Source organism: Hypanus sabinus, chromosome X1 (genome assembly GCF_030144855.1).
Source record: "Hypanus sabinus isolate sHypSab1 chromosome X1, sHypSab1.hap1, whole genome shotgun sequence".
Taxonomy (NCBI): domain Eukaryota; kingdom Metazoa; phylum Chordata; class Chondrichthyes; order Myliobatiformes; family Dasyatidae; genus Hypanus; species Hypanus sabinus.
Window position 1 is genome coordinate 13152717 of NC_082738.1, and position 21294 is coordinate 13174010.

A 21294-nucleotide genomic window follows, 5' to 3' on the forward strand; every position below is an offset into this window, starting at 1 on the left:
CTGATTTGTAAGGGTGCCAAAGGTTACGAGAAGACAAAAGAATGGAGCTGAAAAGGATAATAAATCAACCATGGTGAAATGGTAGAGCAAACTTGATGGGCTGAGTGGCTTAATTCTGGTCTTAAGGTTTACTCTGCATTTCTTTTCATTAATGAACTGTGCAATAAAAGAGCTATAGAGTTGGTTTGAGGTAGTGAACCATATCATTGACCTTCTTTACAGTAGGTAACCTAGTTATCTAGTGCAAGATATTAACTAGTGTAAAGTTTTCAATGCTGGATCCTAGTAAATCATTGTCTGTGTTAATATTGTTAAACCTTGTCTTTCATTTGGGTCAGAATCGTAAAAGGTCCATTGCTGTGAAATTCCCAGTGCACTTTCAGTTTCCTCAGTTTGTCATTTATGAGTTTAAAGATGGAGATTCAGCACAGAAAGAGGCCCTTCAGCCCACTGTCCATGTAGGCCATAGCCACCCAGATTTTACACTAACCCATTTTATTCTCCCCATATTCCCATTTACTGTCCGCAGATTCTACTACTCACATACACCCTCGGGCAATTAACCTACCAACCCGCATGTCTTTGGGATGCAGAAGGAAACCAGAGCACCTCAGGGAAACTCACACAGTCACAGGAAGAACATACAGACATTTTGTACTTTAGCCACTTCAGTATTCAAGTAAGATGAAAAATGTTGGCAATAGGTGACATAGGATTAGCTGTGTAAATTAATACCGTTCTGACTCAGACAATAAATGGAGAAAATGTTTGAGAGAAGGTGAGGAAACATCTGTGGAGAGAAAAACAAGATTTATCATTTCAGGGTTCTGATAGGTTGAATTAAAAAAAGATAGACTCTCTCAGCAAGTCAGACAGCATCTGTAGAAAGAAAAACCTAATTAACGAGTAAGGTGACCCTTCATTTGAAAAACTGACTCTGTTCCTCTCTCCACAGATTTTGCTGAGCATTTCCAACATTTCCTGTTTTTATTTTAAAACTATAATTATATACTTGTGAAGAACAGATGTCTACAGATCCTTCCCTACAGCCAAAGTGCTAGCAATAAAGGGAGATTTTTGTCTTTAACAGCTGCTCAGAGACAAGTGGTCACATGCTTTAAAACCAACAAATCTTCCACCTGAGAGCCCCAGTTGGGAATACTGACTCGCTCCTTTGGAACAGGAAGCAGCCATTCAGCCCCTCATTCCTGCTTTGCCATTCAATAAGTCCGAAGGTGATCTATTTCGGTACCATTTTCCTGCACTAACTGTGTATCCTTTGATTTCTGTAAAAATTAAAAATCTATCACTTTTTGTCCTGAATGTACTGGATATCTACAGGTATAGAATGCCAACCATCACCATCTCTGAGTGAACAACATTCTTAACTCTACCCTGAATGGCCAATCCCTTATTCTGACACTGTGACCCTGATTCTCAACATCACAGCCAGAGGGAAACTTCAGCCCTATGTTGATTCTGTCAAGACCCATTAAACTTTTTTGTGTTTCAATGAGGTCACTACATTGATGTACATAGTTTGGTGCCTTGTGATTTCTCCAGAGGATGCTCTCGGTTTCCATCATTCCAGCTAGAAGCCCTGTCAATAAAACATTTAGAGTCACAGAGTTATACTGCTTGGAAATGGGCCATTTGGCCCATTGAGTCAGTACTCAGCCACTCACTACACTAATTCCATTTTATTCTTCCCATATTCTAATTCTCCCCAAACTCTACTACTCCGTTACGCTAGGGACAGTATGTAGTGGCCAATTAAACTATCAGCGCGCGCACCTTTGGGATGTGGGAAGGAACCAGAGCACCTGGGGGAGACCCACGCAGCACGGAGAATGCGCAAATTCCACCCGCAGACAAGACCTGAAGTCAGGATTGAACCTGGGTGTCTGGCATTATGAGGCAGTGGCTCTACTAGCTGCACCACCGTGCCACCAAAGGAAAGAGATCAATTCCCAGACAAAGTGAGTGGGTAGAGAGCAGAAATATGCTTATGGACTTAGGATCAGCCACGATCATGTTAATTGGAGAAGCGGCTTTGAAGGGCTGAAGACCTAGTCTTCCTCCTACTTTCTAAGTTTCTATGGCACTGACTTAGATTTGCAAATATTGTGAGCGTTGACTGCCTTTAGATAACTTATTAAAAAATAGTCACTTTCATGAGTGCAGAATGTGAGTGCCAGTAAAGGTACTTAAGGGGATATTAAAAGCAAGACTGGAGGCCTGGAGGTGGCTTGACCTGGGTTGGAGTCTTGTCTGTATGCCTCTTCAGGGTGTCTTTTATGGAAGCGTCTTGCAATCTTGATGGCTTCATGGCTTCGTTAGACAGTACAGTATTAATAATAAGACACATGGGGTGTTGCGGATCTGACGGGAACGGAATAAAATCATACTTCAGGTATGTAACATTGTATTGATGCACTTTCTGTAGTTTCTGTTTCTTAGTAGGATTAGAATTCAAGGTTTCACCACTTTCAGACTCATAGAGTACATACTTATCATTCATTAATGGGGCTAAATTAAAATAGAAAATGAACACAAACGGGGAACGCCCACTGGATGTTGATGACAGCAGTGAGTTGACACGGTCGGTCAGGTCTCGTGCCTCAAGTTAGGGTGCCGCTTACTGTCCCCACCCTACAACAATCAAGATAATACAATATTTTGTAATATCTGCTATCAGCAAAATTATAGCTCATCCATTAAATAGCAGAGTATTTTGCCAGTTATGCCAAGATAGCAATGAAGAGTTGAATGCTTCTTCACACTGAACTGTGTTGGCTGTCAAAAGGCTGCTGCTTAAAATGTTTCTTTGATCTTTTTGATACTGTGGTTGAATTTTTGCTCAAAGTCAACAAGAGCTTGGGAAACAAGATTGAGATGTGGCATACCTAGCTGATCTGTATGACAAACTGAACATTCTAAATATGAAACTGCAGGGTGAGGTTTTCAATTTAATCCAGGCAAAAATTGCAGTTTCCACTTTTTATCAGAAAATTGGAAATATATAAGCAAAATATTGGGAGTAGAAAGTTCTCACAGTTTCCCTGCATGGAAAGTGTGGCACTCTCTATCACAGATGGTGATTTGCAAGAGTACTGCTTATACCTGCAGTCACTGAAGAAGGAGTTTCAGAATCAATTCAAGGATTTGAACAATCTGGATATTCCAGACTGGGTAATTAACTCATTTCTTTGCAAGGTGGAAGAATAGGAAGACACCTTGCAAGAAGAAATTATCAGAATGATGAAGAAGCAAACATGCTTTTCAAAAATGTCAGCTTTTGTGGTATGTGGCTACACTGTCATATGAAACTTCCTGGTCTTTGGCAAAGAGCAAAACTGCTCTCCATTACATTTCCATCCTCCTACCTTGTTGAGAGAGGCCCAGTGCAGTGAACCACATACTCATTAAACAAAACAGAAGCCACTTGAACATTGTTATGTGTGGCGACTTTAAGCGTTTTGCTGTCAACTTGAATCAGGTATTTCAACTCTTGCTAAAAGCCATCTAGCTCAAGGATCACATTGATAACGAAGCTGCTGTACAGTGCACAGGTACTGTGTAAGCTAGATTTAAAGACAAATAAAAATTTAAAGCAGAATCATTTTTCTCATGTTTCTCATGTGGTCGACATGTTTTTGCACTATCGGGGCGACAGAAAGTATATTGTGTGTAAGCGGGGCGTTGGCAAATATGAAGGTGCTTTATGGCTTTGTTGAGCCTAAAAAGGTAGGGAAGCACTGATGTAGATTATATAAAGTGCATGAAGTAGGAAAGGCCCTAAATATTGTCAGATGCAATGTGCAGAACGTTATAGGGAAATGTTATTTAATAATAAGGGGACTTGCAGTTACTTAGTTGTAATTGCATTTTCCAATAATGAATCACAGTGGTCATTGTTATGCAAGTCAACACAGCAAACTGTTTTGAACACCATTCTGCAAATGCCCGTAAAATGTCACCTTAGTTTTCATGTTAGAGGTCTTGAGAGATAAGGAGGTAAACATTTTACAAACTGAGCCCAGCTGTCACACAAGGAATTTTCCAGGTGATAGCTGTTTATTTTGTTTATGGTTCTCAACTTGTGTCCTTGCATCATGACCCCAACAGTAATGCTATTGTTGATACAGTGCCTATAAAAAGTATTCTCCCTCTTGGAAGTTTTCATGTTTTATTGTTTTACAACATTGAATCACAGTGGATTTAATTTGGCTTTTTTTGACACTGATCAACAGAAAAAGACTTTCATGTCAAAGTGAAAACAGATCTCTACAAAGTGATCTAAATTAATTACATCTATAAAACATAAAATAATTGATTGCATAAGTGTTCACTCTCTTCTAGTCAGTCTTTAGTAGATGCACCTTTGGCAGCAATTACAGCTTTGAGTCTGTGTGGATAGGTCTCTATCAGCTTTCCACATCTGCACACTGCAATTTATCCCCATTCTTCTTTATAAAACTGCTCAAGCTCTGTCAAATTGCATGGGGATTGTGAGTGAGCAGCCCTTTTCAAGTCCAGCCACAAATTCTCAATTGGATTGAGGTCTGGACTCTGACTTGGCCACTTCAGGACAGTAACTTTGTTGTTTTAAACCATTCCTGTGTAGCTTTGGCTTTATGCTTGGGGTCATTGTCTCACTGGAAAACAAATCTTCTCCCATGTCGCAGTTCTCTTGCAGACTGCATCAGGTTTTCCTCTAGGACTTCCCTGTATTTTGCTGCATTCATTTTACCCTCTCCCTTCACAAGCCTTCCAGGACCTGCTGCAGTGAAGCATCCCCACAGCATGATGCAGCCACCACCGTGCTTCACGGTAGGGATGGTATACTTTTGATGATGTGCAGTGTTTGGCTTACACCAAACAAAGCGTAAAGTCTGATGGTCAAAAAGCTCAATTTTGATTCTATCTGACTTCAGGGTCTCCCATATGCCTTCTGGCAAACTCTTGCTGAGATTTCTTGTGAGGTTTTATCAACAGTGGCTTTCTCTCTGTCACTCTCCCATGAAGCTGCGACTGGTGAAGCACCCGGGCAACAGTTGTTGTTTGTGCAGTCTCTCCCATCTCAGCCACTGAAGCTTGTAACTCCTCCAGAGTTGTCATAGATCTCTTGGTGGCCTCCCTCACTAGTCCCCTTCTTGCACGGTCACTCAGTTTTTGAGGACGGCCTGCTCTAGGCAAATTTACAGCTTATCTGTATTCTATCCATTTTTGATGATTGACTTAACCGTATTTCAAGGCATATTCAGTGACTTGGAGATTTTCTTGTATCCATCTCCTGACTTGTGCTTTTCAATAACCTTTTTGCAGAGTTGTTTGGAGGGTTCTTTTGTTTTCATGGTGTAGTTTTTGCCAGGGAACTGACTCAACAGTTGACCTTCCAGATACAGGTGTATTTTTACTATAATTAATTGAAACACCTTGACTTCACATAGATCTCCACTTAACTAATCATGTGACTTCTGAAACCAGTTGACTGCATCAGTGATGATTTGGTGTGTCATATTAAAGGGGGGGGGGTGAATACTTATGCAATTAATTTAGATCACTTTGTAGAGATCTGCTTTCACTTTGATACAAGAGTCTTCTTCTGTTGATCAGTGTAAAAAAAACCAAATTAAATCCACTTAATTCAATGTTGTAAAACAATAAAACATGAAAACTTCCAAGGGGGTGAATACTTTTTATAAATATATGTGCATGAAATCTGCAAACTCAGCATAGACTGGGAATAGATCATAGAACATTTCCAGTCTATCTTGCTCAAAATTGCAAATTCCCTCAAACGGCTACTAGGGCAGAAGAATTTTGAATTAAAAAATATGGTAACAGCCACTAGTTTAATTCCACGAAGCATGGCAATTTTGGAAACTGCTCTTTTCTTGATTGACTACGTGGTGTTGTTTGAGGGTTGCAACGTAAGGTTACTTGTAGATTGGTTACCGTGGCTTCCTCTGTTGACTGTTTAGTGTGTAAAATAGTGAAAATGACCAAAAAAGAAATTGCAAGTGGGGCCAAGATCCTGCTAATTATTATGGGGAGCAAATGACACCGAGCTGGTGCAGTGCTGTACATGGTGCAGTTCGTGCACATGCTGAATCCCTTTCTGGAATGATATGCCAAGTGGATGTCTTGCAGCTACACACAGGAAGAAAGGGATAGTTGTTGCCTTTTTGCAAGCTTTGTAACGCTCACTTTTGTACATCTCCCAACGGGGTTTTATGGAATAGTTTCAGCAAAGATTGGAGGCAGAAATCTTGGTCACTCCTGAAGTTGCAGTAAGGCAGCCATGATCTTATTGAATGGCAGAGCATGTTTTAGTGGTCAAGTCCTCATTTGTATGTTTGTATAACCAAGTACATTCTGTAAGAAATGGGGGCTGTGAATGACTTTGTTGCTTTATTCTCAAAGTGGAATTACCCTGGGGAAACTGGGCCAGAACTTGTTTAAAATGAATGCTGGAAATCTAAAATAATTGCTGAAAGCATCAATGGGGAGAGAAACAGAGTCAGTGTTTCAGGACTGAGATCCTTCATCAGAATAGCCCTAACGAAAGATACTAACTCTTGCCTTCTTTCTCTACACCGTTCTTTTATTGCACGTTGCTCCCTTTTCCACTGATAGTGTGGACAACTTTCTGCTTTCTGACAACAGAAGGAGTTGTCCAAATTAACTTCAGCTCTAGACGTTTCTCTCCAGCCCTGTAAGACATTTTTTTCTGTTTTCTGAGCAAATTCTTTTGAGGGTTAGGAATAAGACTTTTAAAGGATACTTGTATTGGTGTATATATATGTCCTACCACTCTTGAGATATATTCGAGATATACTGAGCCTTCTACCCAGCCATTTCCTTGGATGTTGATATTTTATTGTAAAATTTTATTTCTATAAAAGTGCAGAAAAAATTACAGCGTCTGCTCGCTTTGACGTTTTAGTGGAGCTTTCCTTGCATTCATAGTGTTGTCCAGATAACACTTGCGTACCGTTATTAGATCTATAAATAGGTGTGCTAGTGCATCCTCTGTATAAGGCATCTTTGCTACTCCTGTGTTTGAGAGGCTTTTACACAGGTGTCAGCCCCTCAACGTCTCATGGCTGCAAGACTGACGACTGCAATCCTTCCCCATAAAGCTTTTGCATTGACTGCTGGAGCTTCAGTGCATCCTTTAGCGTGTACTCTTGCAGCTTGGAATGTGTTGGGTGGCAGCATTCCTTTACAGATATCTTGTTACAAATATCTAGGGTTATTCTGTTGTAACTCGTATCATGAGTTTGGAGTTACTTACTATGCCTAGAGAATGAAGAGACCGTGTGACACAGAATCCTTTTGAAGTAACAAATTATTTTGAAAACCATTAAGCTGGATGAGTCCCCAGGGCCTGATGGGATCTTATCCCAGGATACTGAGGGAATCCTGAGAGGAGATTGCTGGGGCTTTGACAGAGATCTTTCTATACTCTTTAGCCACAGGCACGGTCATGGAGTCATAGAGAAGTTCAGCATAGACCAGGCCCTTTGACCCCTGATGTCCATGCTGAAACCATTTAAACTGCCTACTCCCATCAACCTGCAGCGAGACCACAGCCCTCCATACCCTTACTATCCATGTGTCTATCCAAACTTCTCTTAAACATTGAAATCGAGCTCACATATACCACTTGTGCTAGCAGCTCATTCCACACACAACCCTCTGAATAAAGAAGTTTTCCCTGATGGTCCCTGTAAACTTTTCACCCTTAACCCATGACCTTTGGTTTTAGTCCCATCCAAACTCAGTGGCGAAAAAGCTGCTTGCATTAGTCCTATCTATACCCCTCATAATGTTGTTTATGTTAATTCTCTCAATCTTCTACGTTCTAAGAAATGCAGTCCTAACCTATTCAATATTCCCATATAACTCAGGTCCTGCAGTCCCAGCAACATTCCTGTAAATTGTCTCTGTACTCTTTCAATCTTGTTTACACCTTTCCTGTAGATAGGTGACTAAAACTGTACATAATACTCCAAACTAGGCCTCACCAATGTCTTATACAACTTCAACATAACATCCCAATACTTTGATTTATGCCAAAAGTTTTCTTTACAACCCTATCTACCTGTGAGACCACTTTCAATGAATTATAGACCTGTACTCCCAGATCCCTTTGTTCTACCACACTCCTCAGTGCCTAACCGTGCACTATGTAAGACCTACCCTATTTGGTCCTACCAAAATACAACACCTCGCACTTGTCTGCATTAAATTACATTTGCCATTTTCCCACCCATTTTTCCAGCTGATGCAGATCCCTTTCATGATGGCCTTCCTTGCTGTCCACTACACACACCCCAATCTTGGTGTTATCCACAAATTTGCTGATCCAGTTGACCACATGACCATCCAGATCATTGATATAAATGACAAACAATAAAGGACCCAGCATCAATCCCTGTGTCACACCACTAGCCACAGGCCTCCAGTCAGAGAGGCAACCATCTACTGCCACTCTCTGGCTTCTCCCACAAAGCGAATGTCTAATCCAATTTACTACCGCAACTTGAATGCTGAGCAATTGAATCTTTTTGACCAACCCCCCCATGCAGGACCTTGTCAAATGCCTTGCTAAAGTCCATTAGACAACATCCACTGCATTGCTTTCTTCCACTTTCCTGGTAATTTCCTTGATTAAACTCTATAAGATTGGTTAGACATGACCTACCATGCACGAAGCCATGCTGTCTATCTTTAATCAGTCCCTGTCTATCCAAATACTCATATATCCGTCCTTTAGAATACCTTCCAATAACTTTCCCACCACTGATGTTAGACTCACTGGTTTATAATTTCCTGGTTTTTGTTTAGAGCCTTTTTTTAAACAGCGGAACAACATTGGCTGTCCTCCAATACCTCTCCTGTTGCTGAGGATTATTTAAATATCTCTGCTAGGGCCTTGGTAATTTTTGCACTCGTCTCCGACAGGGTCCAAGGGAACACCTTATCAGGCCCTGGGGATTTATCCACCCTGATTTGCCTCAGGGTAGTGAACACCTCCTCCTCTGTAATCTGTACAGGGTCCATGAAGTTGGTGCTGCTTTGCTTCACTTCTATAGACTCTGTATCTTTCTCTTGAGTAAATACAGATGCAAAACATTATTTTTAAATCTCTATCATCTGTTTTAGCTCTATGCATGGATCACCATTCTGATCTTCAAGAGGACCTTGCAGTCCTTTTGCTCTTGACATACCTGTACAATCTCTTTGGACTCTCCTTCACCTTGTCTGCTAAAGCAACCTCATGCCTTCTTTTAGCCCTCCTGATTTCTTTCTTCAGTGTTTTCATTGGGTCCTTCTGGCCCAATGAGCCATGTGCCGTCCCAGTTACGCACATGTGACCAATTAACCTATTAATCCCTTGGACTGTGGGAGGAAACCAGAGCACCCAGAGGAAAGCCACATAGTCATGGGGGAGAACGTACAAGCTATTGGGAATTGAACCCTGCTCACTGGGGCTGTCAAGCGATGCACTAACTGTTACCCTACCATGCCACCCCATTTAAGAGGCATGCGAGCAAGCATGGAATTAAAGAATAAAGATTGTGTGCAGGCATAAAGGATCAGTTGGAAGTTGCATCATAGTTGGTGCAGACATGGTGAGCCAAATAGCCTGTTGCTGTGCTGTATTTTTTTTTTGTTCGATATTGCTGTAAGGCTTAGTGTCACAGTAGATGTGAAATACAGGTCCAATCCTCAAAGCTTTTTGTGATAGTGACTGTGTTGGTGCCAGAGGGCAAAAGACCCAGAGACACGAGAAACAGACCCAGCTATTCCTAATGTGACGTAAATCGTACATCAAGAGCTCAGCACAATAGCGGAAAAAAACGACTGGAAGCTCGGAGATGAAGGTGGAAAGTAGATAGTTGATTGTTTCACAAAATCGTGTTCCCACTGCAGATCTCTCCCATCAGGAAAACAGACGCAGGCTGTCTGAGTTTCCATCCATTTGCTGGAAAACTGTATGCGTCGTGTAGAGTAAAATTAGACAGGATGGGGAGGGCCCTTTAAAGATGAGCCTTAAGAGACCATTTGTGGGATTATCCCCGTTACTCTCACCCTTCCACTGCCCAATGTTCACAATTTCTACCAGAATTGCAGTACCAGAACCAAAGGTCGCTTTGTTACGACTGAATCAAGCCAGTGTGGGACAGCATTAACCTCATTTACTCACTGTTTGCACTGACGGGATGGGTCAGATTTTATACCCCGACTTAGCCTCCATTAAAGTCAGTCATGGCTATAAGCAGTCCTGATGTAAGATCTCATATCCACAATCCAGCATCTGCAATCTCTTGTATCTCCACTTATACTGTGGGGTGGGTTTATATCCAGCATTCTCCTTGGTCCTTGAGATTTCATACCAAGAGAGTTGGATTACAATTACAATGGTAGTTGTGAGTCAGCAGGCTCTTTGGAGACACTGGCCTTACGTGACCACAGTGCACTAATGTGCGATGTTGGGAAGAGCATTCATAGATAACAAGACATGGATGCAGATTCAGGCCATTTGGTCCATCGATTCTGCTTTACTATTCCATCATGGCGGATTTATTATCTCTCTCAACCCCTGTTCTCCTTCCTTCTACATTTGATGCCCTTAGTAATCAAGAACCTAGCAACCTCCCCTTTAAATATATTCAATGACTTTGCCTCCACAACTGAATGTGCATTGAATTCCGCAGATTTACCACCCTCTGGCTAAATAAATCCCTTATCTCTGTTCTAAAGAGACTGCCTTGTATTCTGAGGCTGCGCTCTCTGGTCCTGGACTCTCCCACATGCACTCTATTTTGGCCTTTCAACATTCAATAGAAGGGGGAGGGGTAGAAATTACCGGATGTTAGAGAAATTGATATTCGTACCATCAGGTTAGAGTCTTCCCTGATGGAATATGAAGTATTACTCCAACCTGAGTGGGGCCTCATTGTGGTCTGTCTGATTCATTTGGCTGTATTTCCTCCTCCTCCACCCACAGCTATAACGATCAGCAAAAGTTTCAAAGTTCAAAGTAGTTTTTTTTTATCAGAGTGCATACATGTCACCATGTACAACTCAGATTCTTTTTCCTGAGGGCATACTCAGCAAATGTTTAGAGTAGAAGCTGGAAACAGGACCAATGAAAGAGCAAGAGCACGGAAGACAACAAAAAGTGCAAATGCAAATATAAATAAATAGTAATAAGTTATGAGAGCAGGAAATAAGATAGAGAGTCATTAAAGTGAGACCACTGGTTGTGGGAACATCTCAATAGATGAGTGGAGTTATCCCCTTTGGTTCAAGAGCCTGATTGTTGTGAGGCGGTAACTTCCTGAACCTGGTGGTGAGTCCTGAGACACTTGACCTGATGGCAGCAGCAGGAAAAGAGCATTGCCTGGGCGGTGAGGAACTTCGATGATGGATGCTGCTTTTCTATGACAGTGTTTCATATAGATGTGCTCAATGGTTAGGCAGCCTTTATCTGTGATGTACAGGGCTGAATCCACTACCTTTTGTAAGATTTTCCACTCAGCAGCGTTGGTGTTCCCATACCAGGCCATAATGCAACCAGTCAGCACACTTTCCACCACACATCTAAAGAAGTTTGTCAAGGTTTTTGATGACATGCCAAATCACCGCGGACTCCTGAGGAAGTAGAAGTGTTGTCGTGTTTTCTTAGCAATAATATTTATATGATGGGTCCAGGACAGGTCCTCTGAGGTAGTGACACCCAGGAATTTAAAGCTACCGACCCTCTCCACCTCTGATCCCCTGATGAATACTGGCCCATGGACCTCTGGTTCCCCTCTCCTGAAACCTACAATCAGCTCCTTGGTCTTTGCTTCATTATTTTGGGTGGGTGCATCATCATCTTTTTACAAGTTTTATTAATGTAACCATGCTATGACTCTGACACCAAAAAGAGAGAATGAAAATACATTATTGTTCCAGAGCTATTGACAGCCAGTGAAATACTTTTGTGTTATATTGTAGCAAATACAGCAGTCAACTTGGACTTTGCAAGATTCATTAGATGTTAATACGGTTTTAGTGCTAGATAAACCAGATAAATATTGACCTTTGGCCACCACTCCTGATCCTTCATAGATCTGGAGACAGGGCTTTGAACATTTCTCTTAAGAGTTCACCCTTTGTTTCCTGCACTTGATTATGTGCCAAGGACTCCAGAGTAGTACTGCCCACTGGGTCAGCTGATGCAGAGTGAGAAGTCTGAATGAAAATCAAGAAAAAAGACTACGAACGTTGGAAGTTTGAAGTAAGAACAGAGAATGCAGAAAGTGTTGGAAACACAAAGCAGGTCAGGCAGCACTTGTCAAATGAGAAAGGGTTAATGTTTCAGGTCCTTGACCCTTTGTTACTTCTGATGTAGGGTCTTTGATCTGAATGTTAACTATTTGTCTTTCCACAGATGCTGCCTGATCTCTGAAACATTTTATTCCTGGGATTCAAAACGAGGCATTTCATGTAAAGCATTTACACTATAGGTGTGTAAAGCAGGGTAAGTATGAGGTTTGATTAGATTCCTGTGATAGTAATGGACGTTGCTGGCAGGGCCTTGACACCTAGCAGAGTGATTGTCTTTTTGTGTTGACATTGCCAGGACATAGTAGGTGTTATTATCGAGCTCTACCATTCATTCAGTGAATTGACCAAGAAACCTCAGCGGACAGATACACTTCTGAAGGTTCAAATCCAAAATGTTTGATCTCCAGGGCTGGAGAACGGGACCTGTCTGTGAAGTTATACACAGTTGGGTAGGGTTGGGGTGGGGAAGGAAGAGGGTAGAGGTGTAAAGGAGAAGAGAGGCCAAAATAAAAACATAATTGAAATTTGGAACAAAAAAGGGGAAACTTCAGAAGAACAGAGAAAACTTGTGCTACAAAGGTTGATCATGTTAATCCCCATTTTTGTCTTATGTGAACATTATACACTGACATTTAAATGTTTTTAAGATAAATTTGGATGTTGGTCTTTTCTTTCAATGCAGAGAACCGAGCAGTGGTTTTCAGGGATTTTTTTAACTTTATAGCAAAGGATTTGATATTGTCAAGAGATAAATGCAATTGAATTTCATTTCCTCAACATGTATTTGGCAGGATGGTCTGACTCAGCCACTAGTCTGCTACAAGAATAGACTTCCAGTTCAGATAGCTCTCAGGCCCTGATTACGTCAGCAACAGCTGGAGCACAAAATCTCTGGGTTGCACTTCAGTTTCCTGAGAGCCTGGAGTAGGTTAGTGAATTTATTGAGAGATGTCTGCCTTCATTCTATTTTCTGCACCCTGATCAAGGCATCAGGGAATCAAGGTCTTTATCAGATTATTTCCTTACCGTTAGTTTTGTCCCTTTTTCTGCAATTTCTCTCTGTGCCTTGCCAGCTGTGAGTCAGTGGTTGCACCATTATCCTTGAGACTGAAGGTTGTGGGTTCCAATCTTGTTCTGATTCTTGAGCCCAAAACTCAAAAGCCTGATACACTATTGCGGTTCTGATGGAATATTTGTTTGAGGATTTCAGACGAGATGCAAAACCAAGAACTTGTCTGCTTTTACAGGTTGAAGTAAAGCTTTTTGAATAATGGAGTTTTTTCCCCCAATGTCTTGTGCCAATAGCAATCCCCAATAAATATCACTAAAACAGATGATATTGATTAACACTTTACTGCCTGTGACAGTGCCTCCTATCAGAACGTCTGTCTGAGGCCTCCGTCAGTCAGTGTTGACCGTGGATGTCGTGGCCCAGCTGTGTAGATACACAAGCCTGGGCAGTACGATATGGAGAGGAAGCTGTTGCCCATGGAGCAAGCTCCCCCCTCTCCACGCAGCCGATGAGCCCAAAGGAACGGCAGAGACTGACCGATGCAGTCCGGCACCAGCTGCATCGCAGAAGTTGCCAGTCGGCATTGAACTCAATGTAGGACTGCCTGAGGGACTCCAGCTTCGGATTTTTCCCTCTGGGTTTACTCCCGAAGCCTCCTCCGTGAGTGAGTATAAACGCAAGGCAGATAAGGTTTCCTTTCCCTGGGTGAGCTGCCAACCACAGCTGATGAGCCCCACCTGCCCGAAGTGACTGGTTTTAAGATGCCAGTAACCCACCTTTGCCCCTTCGTCTGTCAGTAGAAACGGTTCTGCCGGGTTTTGTAGCTAAGCCACACGTGATGGCCAGGAGCTGGACTTGGTTGTCAGAGGCTGTTTGAGGTGCACACCATTGGGGGCATTTAATAGGCAGTGGGAGTTGTCCCCATTACCACCCCCGGCTATAACAACCTTAAAGAACCACGTTTCAAAGGAAGGACTTTCATAAAAGCTAGAAGGGATGTGAAAGAAATTGAAAGCTTTTGACATCTGTCAAAAGCTGTGACCCAATGGGCATTGCCTCTTATCAGGGCTTTTCACTAAGGGTTCTGATTGGTCTTGTATACCTCAGCAAAGTGACCGTATTTTCATCCATGATCTTGGACAGGTAGTATCTGCTCGCTTACATGCAAATCTAAACCGCACTGCACTCTGGAAGGGTCATGACTAAATTATGGTCATGATTGGTTATTAAATTTGTCTCGTGGGAGGGAAGGAAACCAGTCTTGCTCCACTCCCCAGATTGCCCCTCATTACCACTCCCCAGTAGAACATAGAACATAGAAATCTACAGCACTTTACAGGCCCTTCGGCCCACAATGTTGTGCCCACCATGTAACCCACTCTAGAAACTGCCCAGAATTTCCCTAGCGCATAGCCCTCTATTTTTCTAAGCTCCATGTACCTATCTAAGAGTCTCTAAAAAGACCCTATTATATCCACCTCCACCACCATCGCTGGTAGTGCATTCCAGGCACCCTCCACTCTCTGTGAGAAAACTTGCCTCTGACATCCCCCTTGTACCTACTTCCAAGCACCTTAAAACTATGCCCCTTCATGTTAGCTGTTTCAGCCCTGGGAAAGAGCCTCTGACTATCCACACGATCAATGCCTCTCATCATCCTATACACCCCCATTAGGTCATCTCTCATCCTCTGTCGCTCCAAGGAGAAAAGTCCAAGTTCACTCAGCCTATTCTCATAAGGTACGCTCTCCAATCCAGGCAACATCCTTGTAAGTCTCCTCTACACCCTTTCTATGGTTTCCATATCCTTCCTGTAGTGAGGCGACCAGAACTGAGCACAGTACTCCAAGTGGGGTCTGGCCAGGGTCCGATATAGCTGTAACATTACCTCTGGGCTCCTAAATTCAATCCCACGATTGATGAAGGCCAATGCACCATACACCTTCTTGACAACACTGTCAACCTGCTGAGCAGCTTTAAGTGTCCTTTGGACGCAGACCCCAAGATCTCTCAGATCCTCCACATTGCCAGGAATCGTACCATTAATATTATATTCTGTCTTCACGACTGGGTGCTGTTTTGCTCCAGGGTTAGAATTCCCCTGGCTGTTGTCCATGGAGGTTCTTCATCTCTTGATAATGCTTACCCAGTGGGATCCATTTCCTGTGCCAAAGTGCCAGGAGTCTTCAGAGTTTGGAGCAACAGTGCGATCTAGATTGGTGAGGGATGTGTGGAGTTGCGGGGAGAAGGACGGGAGGGTGGGGGTAGGACTATAGTGTAAACTCTTAAAAGGAGAAATTGTCAGGTCAATGAGGTCAGAAGAATGTTATCGTTAGCTGTAGGGGAGGAGTGCATCATGAACTGGTGTCACCACATAGATGGCAGCTCACCCCCACCTTTGCAAGGGCAACTATGGATGGGCAGTAAATGTTGGCCTTGCCAATGCCAGAAGGACAAAACAAAAAGGTGATTTAGCGTGTCCTAAGGTTGCTATAGGCACCTTACAGATACAGAAGGTCCTTAATATGTCCTGATACAGGGTTTCAACAGTTCCTTTCCTCTCCTAGATACTATTCGACCTGCTGAGTTCCTCCAGCAGATTGTTTGTTGCAAAAGTCTCTTTCTCTGCTTTTAATTAGGGCGACATAAATTTTCTTAGAGTTATAAATATAGTGTTCCAAGAAGTGCCGTAAAGAGACAGATCTATGCAAGAAGAACTTAGTTTTCCTTTTTAGCACTTGGGAGGTGGTGTAGGGGTTCATTTGCACAGCAGCCAGAGTTCTGAATCATTGATCCAGAGATGTAAGCTTGCATCCCACCATGACAGCTTGGGAGTTTTAAGTCCAAATTATTAAATACATCTGGAATTTGAAAAAAAAAGCCAGACTCAATAATAACTATGAAACCACTGGATTGTTGTAAAACTCATCTGGTTCACTGATGTTACTCAGCAATCCTTTCTCATTCTGGTCTCGTTGTGACTCCAGACCCACCGAAGAGGTTGACTTTTAACTGCCTCCTCAGTTCAGGGGCAGTTAGGATGGTTAATGCTGTGACATCGACATTCAGTGAATTCCCAAAAATTTACAGTCAGTAACTACTTTGAAGTGTGTTCACTTCTGTAATGCAGGAAACACAGTTGCAGTTTGTGCAACTGCAAACAAATGTCAACATGAGAATGACCAGATCACTGGGGGTTGAGTGGTAAGCGTTGGTCTCAGGACAAAAGTCAGGCCTGTTATGTTCAGAAGCCTGGGGGCCTGGTCTGGAGAATCTCACAATGGTTACAACGTGGCAGGAGGCCAATACAAATGTGGAGTCCATACCAGCTCTATGCGAGAGCAATACGGTTAATTCCACTCCCCTGTGCTCTCTCCAGGCCTCTGCAAATTCTTTCCTTTCAGCTCAGCTCCCTTTTGAATGCTACAGTTGAATCTACCTCCACTACTGCGTCTGTGTAATGTAGTGTTGTGCATCTTGGTCCAGAGGAATGTTGGCTCAATTGGTGGTATACATGTGTACAATCGAATGACAATAGACTCGAACTTGAACTTGGCAGTGCATTCCAAACATCAAATTACTTGCTCCTTTTTTGTGTAAATCCTTGTGATATTTAGTCCTTTTGCCAATGAGAAGTTTCTCTCTGCCCGCTCTTTCTCTACCCTTCACAATTTTAAATCCTTTTGTCAAAAACTCTGTTCCACTGAGAACCGTCATTATAGATGTAACTAAAGTTCCTCATGCTTGGAATCACTTCTGTACCCTTTCATTATTCCTTTATTCCTTCAGTGCACTGCCCAAACTGGACACTATAGAAGTCAGAACCTCTCTTTAAATTGACTTGCTTGCAATGGATTTTAACCTCTTCCTGACTAAAATCAGTACAATAGAATTCTTTGACTTCTGGGTTGTGTTCAGATTGGCTGTAGGATTAATGGGAGGGTCCAAAAAGAACTTGCACTGCTGCCATGCCTTCGGTGTAGTAAAACTTTCACGGGTCTTTGCAGAATAATAATGATGTGTGAATATGATATTTATAGTTTACTGAACAACTTTGTGATCTATAATTCTATTTCATAAATGGCAAGTCGTGTCAACAGATTTGTCTTTTTTTTGCTGTATTAAGGAGAATTACCTTCTTCACAAGGCTGTGCCCTCTCTTGGACCCAATATGAGGTTACTATGCCAGGCACTCAACCTTGCTTCTGTTAGGACTGGTTTAATTCTGTGTATTTAGTGGCTCTGATTGATGTTTGGATGCTTGGTGGAGAGCTCATCTTGCAATGCTGCATGGGTTTACTGCATTATAGTGGATGCATGTGACAAGATGTCAGACCAGGGGCGTTGGCAGTGCATGTGAAGCTGGTACCTTGACTGCTGTATTGCTCTGGGAAGATGGCATGAATCCATGTGTTCTGAAGAACGAGGGGTGATCTTATTCAAACACATAATATCCTAAAGTTTGACAGGGTGGACACTGGGATGTTTTCACTGGTGAAAGTCTTGAACAAGGGCACACAGTTACATAAGGGCCAGGTCATTTAAAATTGAGGTGTACAGAATTGTTTTCTCTCAGGGTGGTTTATCTCTGAAATTCTCTGGCCCTGTGGCTGTTGCAGAGCTGTGTAATGATTTTCCAGCCTTCTTTTTGTTTCCTGTGAATTCATTTGAGTACATTTTTAAAATTGTTCACCATATTAGTAATGCAAACAAGCTGCAGATAAGTGGCCTTGGTATTAAAAATCAACCACCTGATTGACAGGTGCCATTATTGGGAACCTGAGTCCAGGAAAGAGTTCATCACAGTTGTAGACTTTTGAGTTAGCACAGTTCCATGGATAATATAAATTACTGGTTGCATCTTTTTGGAGAGGTGATCAATTGCCACTGAGATGTTGGAGGAAGTGAACTGTAACTTTATGTAACTGTAACATTTCCCGATGTGGCCATTTATACATTGGGGAGAACCGCTGCAGACTGGGAGACCGTTTCGCCGAACACCGGCGCTCAGTCCTCCAGCAGTGGCGGGATCTCCCTGTGGCCACACACTTCAATTCCACAGACCACTCCAACATGTCTGTCCATGGCCTCCTCTACCATCAAGATGAGGCCACACGCTGGTCGATGGAGCAATACCTTATCTCCCGCCTAGGTAGCCTTCTTCCTGCCGGCATGAACATCTAACTCACTGACCTCCGTTGATACCCCTGCCCCCTCCCCTTACGCCCATCCCTATCTATTATTTTACTCTGGTTCTCTTTCTCTCTCTTTCCCCCCCTCACTATAATCTCCCCCCAGCCCTACCTTTCTCTTTCTCTTTTATTTCCCATAATTCTCCACCTTCCCCCCTAGCCCATTTCCCTCCAGCCTATCACTTCCCAGCTCTCTACTTCATCCCTCCCCTCACTTCTTATCCTCCCTCGACCATCCCATGTTACTTCACTCCTGATGAAGGGTTTCGGCCCGAAACGCCATCACTACCTCCTCCCATAGATGCTGTCTGGCCTGCTGAGTTCTGCCAGCATTTCATGTTTTTTATTTATTTCCAGCATCTGCAGATTCACTTGTGTGGCCTTTGTAACTTTAAGAAGTAGGTTTTTATTTCCCTATAAAATGGTGCCATTCTTACACAGTCATACCGCATAGAAACAGGCCCTTCAGTCCTTCTATACTCATCCTGTTAACCAGTATTTGGTCTTCTAACCCTCAGTGATTCAATGTTAATTCACTTGGTGGTGAAGACAGTCTGATTTTTTTGCTCTCAGTTGAGGCCTAAGTACCATCATCTGTGAACTCAAACTTGATGCTGTGCCAGTTACTGCATTGGGAGAAATGAGATGACGTGCTTTTTATATGAATTTGATTGAAAAGTTCAATACTATGCAGGTGTGATCCAGTGAAACAGGCAAAATTGGTGTTTTGTTCTGTTTGTGTGACATTGTATAGCTTTTACCTTCTGTCTGGAACTGTCCGCAATAGGTTTCAAGATCAGATGCTTTATATCAAGTGAATGTATGTTTTTTGTGTTTTTCACATTACTAGACCATTAGTGAGTAGCTTGTATATGAAATTGTGTTTCATGCTGATGCAATACTGTTTACAGTACAGAATTAGACTGTGGCCCAGCTGTCCTTGCTCATTTATCTTCAAAGCTTCAGTCTACTCTTCTTGCTGCCTCTGAAAAGCTGTCAGCATAATCAAACTCCCTACCCACCCTGGACATTCTCTGTCTCCCCCCCCCCCCCCCCCCCCCCGGCCTCCTCCTTGCTGGTATTGCTTGTAACGTAGGAACAGAACAGTTCTGTGATGGGGAAGTGATGTTGAGAGAAGATATCCCCTCTGGTTCAAGACCCTGATGGTTGAGGGGAATAACTGTTCCTGAACCTGGTGGTGTGAGTCTTGAGGCTCCTGTACCTTCTTCCTGATGGCAGCAGTGAGAAGAGAGCATGGCCTGGGTGGTGGGGGTCCCTGATGATGGATGCTGCTTTCTTGTGAAAACGCTCCATGCAGATGTGCTCAGTGGTGCTGAGGGCTTTACCTGTGATGGACTGGACTGTATCAACTTAGTAATATCTGTTCAAAGGCATTGGTGTTTCCACACCAGGCCGTGATGCAGCCAGGCAATATACTGTCCACCACACATCTATAGAAGTTGTGGGCCAAAGAGCTTGTCTCTGTGCTATGTTCTGTTGATTCTACAGACGTTTGTACAACACATTTCTCCCTCTTAAAACTTGCTGGGTTGCCTCTGAAACCTATTGGGCACTCAGTGGCCTGTTCTCATAAATTATATGACAGTGATGCCAATTGATAAAAGTAGTTCTCCTTAATCTGGCAGGAGTGGGCCATCTGGCCCGTCGAGCCTGCTCTGCCATTCGATAAGATCGTGGCTGATCTGACCGTGGACTCATCTCCACCTACCTGCCTTTGTCCCATAACCCTTAATTCCCCAACAATGCAAAAATCTATCCAACCTTGTCTTAAATATATTTACTGAGGTAGCCAACACTGCTTCATTGGGCAGAGAATTCCACAGACTCACCACTCTGGGAAAAGCAGTTCCTCCTCATCTCCGTCCTAAATCTACTTGAGGCTCTATCCACAATGATTCTACACCTGCTGATCCTATGCCACCTCTTTCCAGTGATTTGACTTCATATTTTACCAACAGAGCAACCTGTACCCTCGGCCTTTCTGCCTGTCCTTTCGATACAATGCGTCTCCTTGGACATTAAGCTCCCAGCTATAATCTTATTTCGCCATGATTCAGTGATGCCGACAACATCATTCGTGCCAATCTGTAACTCTGCTGCAAGTTCATTGTCCTTACTCTGTATGCTGCGCACATTCAAATGCTGTATATCTCCTCCAGTCCTATATTCACCCTTTACGATTTTGTTTGCCGATATAAGAGCCAAAGAGAGGGCATATAATAGAGCAAAAATCAGTGGGAAGTTAGAGGATTGGGAAGCTTTAAAAACCAACAGAAGGCAACTAAAAGTCATTTAGAAGGTAAAGATGGAATAAGAAAGTAACCTCGGGGCTGTGCCTGAATTAGATGGGAGCATCATTGTCCAAGTGACTTGTGTCATGCATTGGACCCCAGTAGAGTTTCTAGGGACAGCATTAGAGGTATTGTATACTCTGGACACTGCCACTCCTGCTGTAGCTGAACGAGAACACTGTGAGCTGCTGGTAATGGACTCATGGTTCAAAGCAAGGAGTCGACACTGAAGTAGAGGAAGGAGGAAGATTGGGAGGGGAGGCCATTGTGGACAATTTGTGTAATTAAGCAAATCCAAGGGAGTGCCCGTCAGGAGGAAGGGGAAATCCTGAAAGCTGTGTCAGTGTCGTGCATCTAACACTGCAGATAGACTAAAGGTGGAGTCTGAGAACTGGCAGGAGGGGTTTGGGGGGGGTGGGGGAAG

At 42.9% G+C, this 21294-nt stretch overlaps 1 protein-coding gene across 1 annotated transcript in view; it reads left to right on the forward strand.

Moving 5' to 3' along the window:
* The first annotated feature begins 1122 nt into the window (after positions 1-1122).
* LOC132384591 (bromodomain adjacent to zinc finger domain protein 2A-like) overlaps positions 1123-21294 on the forward strand; it is a 181792-nt gene continuing 161620 nt past the window's right edge. Inside the window, exon 1 of the mRNA XM_059955810.1 lies at positions 1123-1235. The gene's annotated coding sequence lies outside the window, so the exon portion shown is untranslated. The remainder of the gene's footprint in view (positions 1236-21294) is intronic.